This window comes from Pyrgilauda ruficollis, unplaced genomic scaffold (assembly GCF_017590135.1).
Source record: "Pyrgilauda ruficollis isolate IOZ18807 unplaced genomic scaffold, ASM1759013v1 scaffold54, whole genome shotgun sequence".
Taxonomy (NCBI): Eukaryota; Metazoa; Chordata; class Aves; order Passeriformes; family Passeridae; genus Pyrgilauda; species Pyrgilauda ruficollis.
Window position 1 is genome coordinate 3,783,080 of NW_024527044.1, and position 12,944 is coordinate 3,796,023.

The following is a 12,944-nucleotide window of genomic DNA, read 5'->3' on the forward strand; positions in this document are numbered from 1 at the left end:
TCTCACTCATCCCCTTTTCAGACACCAAACCTCCTACCCACACTCATACACAAAAAAACCCTTCACCTCAGTACGAGCACGTATTTTAATATTAAGTACAGAAATATCACATCCCACATACTCCCTTCCTACAAAGAAACTCCTGCACATCTGAGCACAAAAACCACACAGCTGGAAAGCACTCCAGTTCCACCTGAGGACAGGAAAGCTTTTTTTTTTTTATCTACTGCACATTTCTTCAATAAAATTAAAAATGTCTGGGATCAGTTGTTAATAATTCTTTACATATAGTTCACATCATTATTATACATACATTTGTGGCTACACACACATGTATACATACGTACTTAAAGTAAATGAGTGGTTGGTGAGTCCAAATGATCTCTCACAATGACACAAGGTATCAACCACAGAAAGATGAAAAAAGAAAGCATGGACCTGTTCCAAGACATGGAAGTACCAAGCAGCCTACCAGGAGACACTTGAGATCTATAAAGAGCCTTCCCGAAGAACGCTGCCAATGTTGTTAAACATTTCTACAGCACATTTCTCTGCGAAAGCTGTTCTGTCAAGGAGGTCTAAAACAGAATCTGAAACCATGACACAGAAGCAGCATGCTGGAGAACACCCCCAGAATCAGCAGACTTCCACCTGCATGTGACTTGTTCCAGATTTAATCTTATTGGTCAAGGGCTACGTATTTGATCTTTCCTCCAACTCACTTTATGCTCTTAATTTCAGGCAGCTTTTAGGGTTTTTTTTTGGTTTTTTTTGTTTTTTTAATGAGTAATCACAAAAACATAGACTATCCCAAACTGGAAGGGACACAAGAAGATCATTGAGTCCAACTTCAGACTCCATGCAGGACACCCTAAAAGTTAACCTGTGTATCCACAAAGCACTGGCCAAACACTTCATGAATACCAGCTGGGGCCATGACCCCTCTCCTGGGGGGGCTTCTTGTGCATGTTTGCCCTTTCTGTGGAGAACTTTTCCTTATATCCAATCTCAATGTGCTCTCATATGGCTTTAAGCCATTCCCTTGTGTCCTGCCACCAGAAGAGACCAGCACTTCCCTTGCTGCTCCCACCATGAGGAATGGGAATGGGGTCACCCCCTCAGTCAGCGTAGTCAGCAATGGGGTCACCCCCTCAGTCTCTTCTCCAAACTGGACAAACCTCACATCCGCAGCTGTTCCTCAAAAGTCTTGCCCTCTAGTCCTTTCACCATCCTTGTTTCCCTCTTTTGGACATATTCTGGTATTTTTATATGCTTCTTACACTGTGGGCCCAAAAACTGGATACAGTACTTGAGGGGAGGCCCCACAATACAAATCAGATAATGATCAGACAATACAGGTCTTGATAGCAAGCTGATTAACTCTTCAAGCCCCAGATCTTAAGATATACTTTTAAAATACTTAATACAGCTCACAGTTATACAGTCTCATTTTGCCTTGGTTTTGCTGAAATGGTTTGTGTAGATTGAGCTTTCAAAATCCTCCACCGCTGAGCACATGAGTGGGAGAAATAACCCAGGCAGCTTCATGCACACTAAATGGGGAAACCCCTTCTCCTCATTTTAATGTCCCTAGAGTCACAACTATACCACATTTTAAAATCAATTTCAACTGAAAACTTTTGAGGACTTTGATGTCACTTTTGCTTGGTGAAGGAAATTCCTATTTATGAAGGCCCAGCATCTATGGAGGACAGGTGCTGCTGGTTCATTTTCATCAGCAAAAATAATAAGCATCCCTGCCCAAATTATCAACATGGGATTTTTCAGTGTTCCTGAAAATTCCCCAAGCCTGGACTGAACCAGCCTGGTAAATCTGTGCTGGGCATTGCCATGAAGATGAACCAACACCAAAGGTCCAAAACCAGGGAACTGTCCAATGGGTCTGTACTGAGAGGACATTACAGCAGTGTGATATGATTAAAACATGATTTAGCTCTGTTGTCTCACTATTATGTCTATATGCAGACCTTGTGCTATTTCAAATAAACACTAAACTTGAAGGGAAACAAACACTCCTACAGTAACTCTTACAAACAGAGAAAACTATGACCTTACAGAAGCAATCAAAAAATCATAAATAGGACTTTTACATGATTTTGTATATCACCAGCATTAGGAACACAGTCTTATCCCTTTGCACAGATCCACATCATTCAGGCACTAGGACTTCACCAAGCTCAGACACTTCTACAGTGACAGCTTTTCAATTGTATCAAGAAGTAAAAAAAGGAAGAATAAAAGTATTGCTGCAAAATAATTTCCCCTCATTTTTTTTTAAAGAAGGAGGAAACAGTCCAGTAAACTTGAAATCTATGCACTTTTTTTAAAAGTCTGGGAAAACAATCCTTCCCACTGAATGGAGCTTGCCCTCAACAAGTATTCTGTCTTCTGCATTTCTCCATCACATCTCCAAGGCTTGGAGATTATGCATGTATCAAAGCTAAAAGCAGCTTATTTTCACAAATTGCAAATAAAGTTGCCGCAGTCACCATCTGTAAAGATTACAAAGGTGTAAAAGCACCTTAAGCCTTTACGACACAAGTGTGAACCACTTATTTTCCAAGGGGAATCACAGCAAAATATTCTCACTTTAAGACAAACTTAGACTTTTTTAGATAGATTCTGATAACTTTTAATCATTAATGGAGGTGAAAGCTGTCCAAAAAGGACACTTTTTACACAATGTCACACAGAAATGTTCACTGAAGAAAGAAAATAAGAATCAAGAAAATACTATAACCAGTGTCCCAAACAGATGACATGGGTGATATCCATGGATATTGCCACCAGAGCATTTCACAGAAAACTGTTTCTGCAAAATGCTCTAGAAGATGTGCAGTCATCACTTGTAAGAAACTGTGGCAGGCAGTATGAAATCCATGGTGTAACAAGGGATCAAACATCCTTACAAACACTGTACATGACATTAAGTCATGCTGCCATTTAGGGTGAAAACAGGAAAACTTGGATCTCACATCTAAACAGCAGAACAGCAAGTTCTTGTAAACAAGCCATCTGACTAGCCCAAATCTTTAAAGCACTAATTGCTTTCACAAACTGACCTGCCAGACTGCAACTTCTGTTCCCTCTCTCAGTGTTCATTATACTTGATACAAGTGGAGAACAGAAATGAGGAGATTGCAAGAAGCAGGGGGCACATCAGGACCATGCTGAAAGCATTAGAAAACATTAGAGCTGGGCAGACTGCAGGAGAAAGGAAAAAAGCTTTTTGTTTTCCCTATCATAGGCATATTGCCATTTTATGAAGGGCAGCCTTACCACAATCTTTGTTAATATTTATACTTGAATCAATACCTTTTTTTTTCCCAAACATTTCTCAGAAAAAAACACAGCCACATAGTTTCAGTAGGAATGAAGGTCTGAAAAAAGCTTTTTGTTTTCCCTATCATAGGCATATTGCCATTTTATGAAGGGCAGCCTTACCACAATCTTTGTTAATATTTATACTTGAATCAATACCTTTTTTTTTTCCAAACATTTCTCAGAAAAAACACAGTTTTAGTAGGAATGAAGGTCTAGTGCACCAGGCTCTGTCTATAAGAGAGCAAATCCCATGGAAGCAGCATGTGTGGTCACACTATTACTCTTTTCCTTCTCCCTGTGGCAGGAGAATGATGTATTGCAGAATTTTGCTGCAAGAGCCAATTAGCAAGGACAGAGACTGCAGCACTAGTTACCTGATTTACTCTTTGCAACACCTGTAGATCTGGACAACACAAAGACAAATCATTAAATCTGCAAAACAGTGACCCTTTAATAGCCCATGTAGTTGTTTGCTGCTTTTTTTGGAGTACTCTCTTAAAAATGAGATAATAAGAAACATTAGTAAGGCATTATGAAGCAGCACAGACTGTAACTTTTTTTGTCATTTTGTTCAAGACACACTGGTATGAGAGTTTACTGATAAAAACAAAAAAAAAAAGAAAAACATCTCAACATTGTGGCAGGCCAAGCATTTATCTCCTTTATACAGTAGTTATACACAGCCACATGGCCTTTTCAAAATGCACTGTGGCCAGCTTACAAAGTCCACCCACTCTGATAACAGATGAATGACATCAGTGACAAAATGGAGGAGTTGACTGTGGGTAGCACATTGCTGGCTCTTCCTGCTCCCCCTGCTACTGTAGATAACAGTACTGAGCGACTTAGTTAATATTTTTATATTAAAAAAAGTGTTAAACATTTTCCTTCTTATTCCTAGGGTATGAAGCCCCTTCCTTGCTCATTGTGAAAGAGAATTTCCTACTCAAGAGTGAGTGCATCCAGAGGAGGGCAATGAGGCTGGTGAGGGGCTTGGAACACAAACCCTGTGAGGAACAACTGAGGGAGCTGGGGGTGTTTAGCCTGGAGAAAAGGAGACTCAGGGGTGACCTTATCACTCTCTACAACTTCCTGAAAGGTGGTTGTGGTCAGGTGGGGCTGGTCTCTTTCTCTCTTTCTCCAGGCAGCACTGACAGAAACACAGGACACAGTCTTAAGCTGCACCAAGGGAAATGCAGGTTGGATATTAGGGAAAAGTTTTTTACTGAAAGAGTGATAAAGTTCTGGAATGGTCTGCCCGGGGAGGTGGTGGAGTCACCATCCCTGGGTATGTTTAAAAAAAGACTGGATGTGGCACTTGGTGACATGGTTTAGTTGAGGTGTTGGGCTCGGTTGGACTCAATGGTCTTGAAGGTCTCTTCCAATCCAGTGATTTTGTGATCCAGACAGAACACAAAAAGTATTTTTCTTACAAATACCTTTCTGCCCACCTTGCTTGGCTAATACACTTTCTGAACGTACTGACAAGGATCTCTGTTTCTGTTCAAAACACAGAATTGTGTGGTCACTATTGCTGGGCTTACTCTGTTTCTTACACAGCTGCTCAGCTGTGAAAGCACCCATTCAAAGTATCAAGACACAGTTCAGCTCTCTCCTCTGTTTCTGGAGATTAAAACTGATCTTTCCTTCCTCCTTTCTAGGAGAAGATTTCTCCCATTTTATTTTTAATTTGCTACACTAAGGCAGAGACCCGCAGGTCCCTCTCTGTCTGTCCCTCCAGCTTCAAACCTTCTTTGCAAGGAAGAAATTGTTCTGAGGGAGAGAATGAGAATCCCACTTCAGGAAGCTCACCATTTAATTCCCTGGCCCTTCTCCCAGGAGACACAAACTTCCTCAGGAAAAGATGGGAATTGAACACAGCTCTGTCACGCCCTGGGAGAATACATTCACTCACCTGATTCCAGACAGACATCACCACCTCTGCTCGCTTGCTTAGAAAAGAAATTAAAAAAAACCCAAGAAGTAGAGAGTAGACTATTTATAAGATTTTTTTTAAAGGCTCTGAGCTTCTACCTTCAAGAAGCAACTCTAGGCTGCATATTGTAACCTTTCCAGAGAGCTGAGTGAGATATGCTTGCTCCTCAAGGGGTGGTAACTTAAAATACTCTTGCTTTTTTTGGGGTTTTTTTTTGCTTCCTACTTTCCAATTCACATGACTCCACACTCCATATGCCTTTTTTTAAGATTCTGTTTTAAAACACATCGATTCTCACATGTAATCCTTTGCAAGCTTTGTGCAAGCACCCTTAGATGCTGTTTGGTGAGGTCCACACACCTTGGAACTTGCAGTCCTTCACTTTCACACTGTAACTCCTTATTTATGTCAATGTGGACTTGGGCAAGATGAAATTTATTTGATGAGCTGTCTTCTTTTCACTGTTTTCTTACTTCAGCCATGACTGGAAACATGAGAACATATTACTTTTAAGCATATTCATTTAAAATCTTGCCACCTTAGAGGAAAATTTTGAGCGCACTCCTGACCTTCCACCACAAGCACAAGCAAAATGCTAACAGAGAAAAAAAAAAAAAACCAGAAGAATTCTTAACGTTATTTTCTTCTTATTATAAAAGAGATGCTGTTTAACTTGCTGCTCAGCTTTCAGACACAGATAACAGTGCAAAATATACAGAACATCTAATGGGCTGCTATAGTAAAGCATGAAACAAAAGATACATGAGCGCTCCTCTGTGTTCAGCAGAAAGCAATCTTTGACTATCTGTAAAACTAATGAAATTAAAACATTCAGTGAGACTGGATTTACAGTTTAGGTATCTGCTTTCAAGCTGGACAGGTGCACAAAACCATCAGGTTTAACTTCTCAAAATTGAATGAGATGACAAGCAGAGAGGAGAAAGGCCACAAGAAGCCTCTAAAGCACAGAAATGGTGTACATCTCTGATGAATCAAAAAACAGGGAAACCTCGTGGGAGAAGAAGCAAAGATTACCATATGGCAGTCAAAACAGGAAAAAAATAACTAGGTAGGAGTATTTTAGTTGGATAATGGATGGGTAAAAATGCATTCCCCAAAGTGACACAGAAAAGTGTGGGTGTAATGGAGATCCCACCCAGCACAGGGACTCTGGGCATGGGCAGTGTAGCACAGCACCTCCCAATCTGCCCCACCTGAAGACTCCTGCCTCTGACCCTCTTCCCATCCACAAGTCACATCCACACTAATATTATCAAGAACAGTCCTTCAAATCATCCAGTTGAAATGTGGTCTCTTAAACCTTTAGCACAGAGCTCTAGAGCACACAGTAATAATGTTTTGACCACCAAATTGAATTTCATGATCTTAGGGACTCAATTATCACCCATGTTAAACAAACATCTCAATAACCTGAGAGCCCCTTGGGATTTTACATGATATATCAGTTAGAAAGACACGTCCTACCTTGAAGTCGTAAGAGTGCAGTGGAAAAAGCTAGAAAGTTTTAGCTTCTGATTAGTAGAACTCTTGACCTTTGAAAGGTAAGACCAAAGTATTATTTAAATGTGCTCTGATTTTTTGATACATTTATTAGTATAGCCATAATAGGTAATTTTTTTCACATTCCAATTGTAATATTTTTAGAAACAAAGAAAAGTTAACTCCCATTTCCTGTTCTTCCCTTACTTCATGTGTATGCTGTTGAATCACTCACTGCAGACACTGCTCATGACTGATGCCACAGCATTTCACAAGCTCCACTTGCATCAGCCTTGAACATTTTCACTAGTAGAGCCAGCTCAGAATTATTATCTGCTACTTCTGAAGCGGCAACATCCCATATCAAAGTGTCTCAAGTCAAACTGGCTGCTCTCAGAATCGCTGTTCCAAAGAAGCTGTGACTTTTCTGGATCAACCACACCTTTTCATCTGTAACTGCCAAAATGTTTAAAAATAGTTCTCAGGTACTTGTCCTCTATTAGGTAATTCCAATGCTTTGTGCTACTACTGTCATCATGTTACATCATTTGAATTTCATGTGTTGTTCTGAAAATAAGAGTTACACAACACTGTGCTCACCTATGTATTAATGTCTGATCCATTGTTTTAACTCTAGGATCCAAGTAACCAACATGGGCAGGCTCTGTTCCTATACTGGCAAAGTTCTAAATACTCTCAATTTGAAGAAAAATGACATTTCACCAGCTCCATTTTTACTATATAATTTTAATGTGACCTAATCCTTACCTTTACAACATTTAGTGCTAATGGCACAACAATACCAGAAAAACAAGTTACTACAGTCCCTGTATCATCTTGCAAAGGGCAATAAAACAAAGTATACGTAGAGGTAAGAAGAACAAAGAACTCCTCATGAAATAGTCTCCTATTTGTTTTCTAAAGACTTATCCTTAAATAAATCTGAGAATTAAAAAAACAAAAACCACCATCCTGATAGACAAGTGAATTAATGAAAGCAGTGGCATTATAGTAACCAGGCAACCAGGATGTCTGAATTCTTAGCTTGCCTTTCTCAGAGTATGAGACGTGAGTAAACTACTTTGATGAACCCCATCATCCAACATGAACACCGAGCTTAACAGAAGGGTGTCCTTTGCAATGATCTTAACTGAATATAATATTCATAAAAAGCAGGCAACCAGACAGAGAAGGCACAACCAAATTTAGTACCCTCAAGGGAGAGAAAGACTGCTGTATGTTTGAGTGCCTATATTAGACACCAGAGGATCCACATGGCTGAAAGCTGCTCTAAATATACTGACCACAAGAAAAAATTCAACACAGGCTCACATCTGATCAAACTCAGACAGCCAATGCCACAGGAAACAAGGCTTCACTGCTCACAGCTGGCTTAAAATTTTGGCTTACATTGGTCTGTCACTGGAAGGAACTTGAACTTACACGTAGACATAAATCTCCCTGTTCTATATTGATCAGGAGGCAGACACGGGATACCAGAGGGAATTCAGCTACCTGCAATATTTGCAACTAAGCATTTGAAAATTTCAGGATCACTTAAAACAGCTGCTTAGCCCTTCCAGAAATCCAACCAAGAACTCTAACATGAGTGTTTCCCTTCAAAATAGTCTGATGTGTCATCTATCACCAACCAGGGCAGACACGAAAAATGCAATTTTAAAAGGTGAAGTTGAAGAGTGATAGTATGTTTTCAAAGGTAAGAGGAATACAGTAACTACCCTATTTCACCCCATATCTAGACCCAACCTCTGAACCTCAAAGTATACTTTGTGTTGTTTTACTGACAAGTGATAGCGCTTGAAATAGGTCAGTCCATCAGAAAATGATGAGAACTCTCCAATTAGCATAAGATCTTTGTTATCTTTATAGTCACCAATCATCACTTAAGACAAAAAAGCCTAAGAAGGATTACTGACTTTCCCAATCATTCAGCCACACAAAATTAATCTTCCAATCCAAGCAACATCCCAAACTCTCTGTCAGCCAACTACTGCTCTCATGATTTTCACGAAACAACTGTCTACATCAAGGTTCACCCCAAAACTTAAAAACATGGCAGGATCCATCATCCAATATCCTTCACCAAGAGATTTAACATTGCAATGAACTGAAAGCAGCTTTTGAAAGTCAAAATAACTTGAAAACATGTAAGTAGAGCATTTGCATTCGTATATATGGAACAAATCTCAGCCTCAGTGCTGCCAGGAACACTGGCTAATGTTAAGCATCCTGGAGACCGGACAAAGGCAAACAGCTAAGTCTCACTTCAGTCCCTAGAAAGATTATGGAGCAAAACATCATGGGACCCACCTAGAGATGCCTGAAGAAGAAAAGGGTGAAGGGAAATGGCATGTGGCTATTGAGGACCAACCACACCTGACACATCTCATCTTTGAGATGATTGGCCCTGTGAATGAGGGCACAGCAGCTTGTTTTGACTTTTATCAAGGTCTCCCACAGTGTCCTTACAGCCAAACTGGAGGATTTTAGTTTGAAAAAGCTGACTGTAAACTGGGTGGAAAACATACCTGACCAGCAGACTCCAAGGGCTGTGGTCAGTAGTCCCAAATCCATCTGGCTGGAACTAGTGATGCTCCCCAGGAGCTGACACCATGGCCAGTATTGTTCAACATCTTCACTGGCAGCCTGGGCAAGGGGATGGGATGTACTTTGAGCCAGGGTAGGTACCAAACTGCAGAGGGCTGTCCAGTGAGTTTTTGGGATCTCCAACCTCAGAGATAATGCCAACACAAGCAGACATGGCTCTGAGAGACCTGACCTGGCCATGCTTTTCATAGGGTTGGACCAGAAGATCTCCAGAAGTCCCTTCAAAACAATATTGTTCTGTAACTACATTTGAGGTAAATAAAAACAAGTGGAAGAAGTTAAAAGGTTTTTGAAAACTGACATAGTGGAGGTATTTCCTTTCAAGTGAAAACAGGCCAGAAATTAACATTACAAATAAAGATGTCCAATTTTTGAACCAGTTTTTAAAAAGACAAAAGGCCTTTTAAAGAAAAATCTCATTAAATGCTTTTTTCATGTATTTTGCATGCTGATCAAATTAAATCTTTTGAGGCAACAGCAGATAACCTGTTAGTTCAAAGTTTGCAAGTAAATTAGCTCTCAGACCAGAGACATCTGTCTCAATTTGTGACAGGAACTAATCTGGACTACACTGCCTTTCAGGAACTAAACCCACAGTATTTTCCTGACAGATGCCTATTCTCAAAGGCTGTGAAGGTTTCTGATAACACCCCAAGCAAAGCATCACCTTTCACTTTCCAAATGCTACCTCATTTTCCTCACCAGCTCCTGAGACGCAGCTCATTGAAGAAATACTATCAGCTACAGACTTAGCTTCATTTTTCATAGCTGCTACTTTCCTATTCCATTAAATTAATTCACTTTTCAACATTATAGACTACAACAGAAATATCTGCAAAAAACCTTGCTGTAAGTACTGCTGTGGTACAAATCACTGTAATACCCGAGTCTCAATAAATAAAGCCTTCTCAAAAACACAGTTCAAAATCATCCGCCTCACTTTCGCCTTGATCTATCTCATTCTGTCTACAAGAATGGTTCAAAAAATAAGCACCCATAAAGCTTTGGTGCTTCGACCAGCATCTATGGTAGATAACCACATTATTTTTATGATTAGCACAAACAGACCATAGGTACCCCATTTTGTTATTGTTACTGCTACGGGAACATCATCCTCTGGGTTTCTATTCCAGTGACAGCTACAACTCAGCCAGGGATACATCTTGTACCCCAGATCTTGTACAGATGGAGAAGAAAAAAAGTAAATGCAATTCCCTCAGGATAGTAATTAAAAGGATAAGCATATTCACTTAATCTAATTTAGGCATCTGAGTTAGGAGGCTAATCTAACAAAAAATTCTGTTCAACAGAGAGCACAGAGCAGCCTAAATCCATGTCTGCAGGCATCACACAGCTCTCTTCACATCACAGGGAGCCCAGAGTCTGAGTCAAGGCTTCTCTGAATACTCAGAGGCACGGCGGTGTGAATGCCCCTCCCAGATGAGTCAGAACAAAAAAATACACACAAACAAAACAGAGGAGGTAGAGTGGAAACAAGGTAACAAAAATGAAGAGAGGTTTGGGAACAGAACGAAGCCCGGGTAGCTGCTTATCCAACTAGTTCCTAGCGCTCATTACTTCCACATGTCACCATAGCATCAGCGGATATAGATGTTTGTTACAAGCAAATTTCAGATGAATGATTAAGAGTTCTTGATAGCAAGCAGCAATTTATGCTTCCACATTCCACATTCCGCTTCGCACACCCCCGAGCCTTGCTGCGCGCACTCCGGCGGGGGAGCTGCGGCCGCCACAGGCCAGCACCAACAGCAAACGAGCTAAAACCATCATTTTCCCAAAAGAGCGACGCACAAGATAGGGCAGCCGGGACACAAGGGCAAAGAAGCTTGAGATTTCTCATTCCCGTGTTTTAGATGGGGATTTTCCGACTGATGTTTCAGAGAACCGCTGCAAGAATAACTTCAAAGAACGCAGACACTATCTCAAAGCACGAACTACTTTCGAGTTCTGCAATGTGACAGATGTCAAAGCCCCAACTGCCCCGAAAACCATTTACTGTTTTCAAAATGGTACCTTAATAATTCGGAAACCGAATCACGTACCACAGCCTCATTTTATTCTCTGAATTACGACATGCCGCGGTCAGAAGTCAAGACCGAGAAAAGCCAGTCTATTTACAGACTGAACAGTTTGCAAACTTTAACTGCAGAAACTAGCTCGGTTTCTCCAAAACTCCGCGTTTTCACAGTTAACCAGACGGAACAAAATCACCGCCACCACAAGGAACTGGGCTCCACAAACGCGTCCGAGTCACCTCGCCTCGGCACGGCGCTCCCCCGGGCGCTCCGGGAGCTGTCTGGGCACGGGCACCGGGATCGCTCCGCTCGCAGCGCGCTGAGGGAGTGAGGGAGCGCGGGCGAGCAGCGGCAGAGCCGGCAGTGGGAGCCACCGCCGCCAAAACCCCAGACACCACCCCCACCCAAAAAAAAAAAAAAAAAAAAAAAAAAAAAAGGGAAAAAAAAAGAGGTGGGGGGGAAAAGAAAGAAAGAAAAAAATCCACCTTAAAAAAATTAGAAAGAAAAAAAAAAGGCACAGACTCAGCTAAGAAATAAAATACAAGTAGAGCGGCTCAAGGCGGTGGAGCCCTCAGCGCTCCCGCGCCCCCCGTCCCACCGGTACCTGTTGCGCTGCCCCGAGCGGCGGCTCCGCCGGGCCGCGGCCCCTGCGCCTCCCGCGGCGCTCGGCCCCACAACATGGCGGCGGGGGCGGGGGAGGAAGCGGGGGCGGGCGCTGCCCGAGGCCGGGCTCCGCCGCAGCCGGGACGGGGATCTCGGAGCCCCATGGAGGGGCTGCTGTGTCCTGGGTGCAGCCCCCGGGTCTGGGCCGGGCTCGCCAAACAGTGTCGCGGTCCGGGGATGTCGGCACCGAGCCTGTCGGTACCCTTGCTATACGGTAACAGCTACTGCTTCAAGACCTGACTGACAGAGGATTTACCCCGTGCTTGCTCACCTCTCTCACACTCGATTCCACCCGCTGCCTCCTCATCTCCTCCATAGGTTACCTTTGCTTTAGCTTTCCGCCTGTATCCCAGCCCTGCCTCTACTAGAAGCTGAAAAGCCGTAGCCTCTGTTCTGCACAGGCAAAGCTCCCAGATTAAGATCATTCTCCAGCCTGGGAGCAGGTAACAGCGCCCTTGGTGCTTGCCCGTGGGAAGCGTGTCCCGCTGGGACCCCGCAGCAGCGCGGAGGGGCTGGCACCGGCAGCTAAACTGGGCTCACGCCAGGCACTGCTCGGGGACTGAAACACCTAGGGTTTCAGGGGTTTATCTTTCCAAAAATTAAAGAATCCTGTAGGAAGGCAACACGTAGAAAATGCCATAATTTTTAACCGCCAAACGTTTTCCTTGTCCAGCAATGGGATCTCGCTGTGCACACTTTTACAGCGCCTTCCTGCTATCCTGCTATGCTTTTGCTGGGTAGATAATTACCTATCACCTTCGTACAGCCCAGATTTTTCCACTGACTCATTCTTCTGGGTTCCTAATGAGCCTTTCCAGTTGGTTACACCTTTTATC

General features: G+C 42.4%; 1 protein-coding gene across 4 annotated transcripts in view; it reads right to left on the bottom strand.

Annotated features, from left to right (window-relative positions):
- ITSN2 (intersectin 2) overlaps window positions 1-12,398 on the bottom strand; it is an 80,866-nt gene extending 68,468 nt beyond the window's left edge. For 3 of the 4 annotated variants that reach the window (XM_041480803.1, XM_041480801.1, XM_041480805.1), the window contains exon 1: window positions 12,050-12,130. The gene's annotated coding sequence lies outside the window, so the exon portion shown is untranslated. Of the gene's footprint in view, window positions 1-12,049; window positions 12,131-12,379 lie in introns of those variants that run through there. The other variant, XM_041480802.1, reaches the window with a different exon arrangement.
- Window positions 12,399-12,944: the final 546 nt, after the last annotated feature.